This window comes from Oryzias melastigma, linkage group LG17 (genome assembly GCF_002922805.2).
Source record: "Oryzias melastigma strain HK-1 linkage group LG17, ASM292280v2, whole genome shotgun sequence".
Taxonomy (NCBI): Eukaryota; Metazoa; Chordata; class Actinopteri; order Beloniformes; family Adrianichthyidae; genus Oryzias; species Oryzias melastigma.
This window is the reverse complement of record NC_050528.1, coordinates 23872504-23873880: the sequence shown is the minus strand read 5'-3', so window position 1 is coordinate 23873880 and position 1377 is coordinate 23872504.

The following is a 1377-nucleotide window of genomic DNA, read 5'->3' as shown; positions in this document are numbered from 1 at the left end:
GAAGCTCTGTCTCTGTTTATCTGTCATGAAATATTTTGACATTGAAAATTGCAACAGAAAAACACTGTGCCTAATGTTTCTGCTGAGCTCCCTCCACCGAGATTTATTATTTTGAAAGCACTGCTGGGATGAGCACGCTCTGAGTTAATTTTGAAATGTCTTTTTCTCATTTGATAGCAATTTCAACTTCAAATATGAAATAAATAGTCATTTTGATAAAAAGAAAGTGGTCAGGTGTGGTTGTCTTGGATTTTAAATCTATGAACTAATAAATTGGGTAAAAATCCAATATTTTGCGAGGGTGAGTCATTTCACTTGTGGAGCAAGCCCCTAGTGGTCGCTTGATGAACAGATACGGCTCACTTTTTCTTCAAACTTGCCTCAAGCAGGTTTATTTAGATATGCCCATGAACATTGCTCTGCTCTTTGGTTTTTGTGCCTCTTATACTTTTAGGTTGTTGCTCTACTGCAACTGTGGTTCCACTTTTAACTGCCAAAAACACCTGCTGGTGAGCCCCCTGCCTGTTATGGAAGGCAGCAAACTAAAGTGCACCAGTCCTGTAGTAAATGGACGATCTCCTCTGGTAGTTTCCTCCAGCACTTTCCTTCCAGCTCCTGTCTATGAAGCACTAATTTTTATTATACTTGTTGTTGTGAGTCTATTGGGTTTGTTAATTAAAACTCTTCCATAAATATAGTTACACTGTCCTTGTGTGAACTTTATTGAAAAAAGCAGTTCTAAAGTGTTTTTTTAAACTTCATTGAAATACAGGGACAACCAAAATTCATTTAATTTTTCATCAAGCCCACTTTAAATAGTTTCAACTTATTTACTACATTCTACTCCTTACATAAAATCAAATAAATCATGTACATAGCTCCTTTTAGACATTTTCCTCCTTACATAACATTCAGAAGGAATCCTTGACTTTTATTTCAAAGATTCATTTCTGGTTTCACAATGTTTTTAAAGATTATTTCAATATTTGGTGGACTCTAACCATTTAATATCTTTACCTAAAGATGTGCGAAGTTGTAGGAAACTAGTTAATCAGTATAGGATTGTGATCTATTGTTGGATTTGTTTTCAGTTGGGATTTCTTGAAATGCTCTATAGATTTATAATTATCCACAGCTCTTCTAATTTAAGTTAATTATCCTCAGTGTATTTAAGGGTCAGATTCTCAGGTTATGATTATTGCATCATCTCCATTGTTGCACTTTATTTTTTTTATTGTTGTCATCATGCCATCTCTCTTGTTGATTGTGTTTTAAGTAGGGGTGTACCAGATCACCAACTACGGTTCGGCACACGCCTGTAACACGGACCACACCAACCCATATTAACATATTAAATAAATGTTTTGAACCTTTACC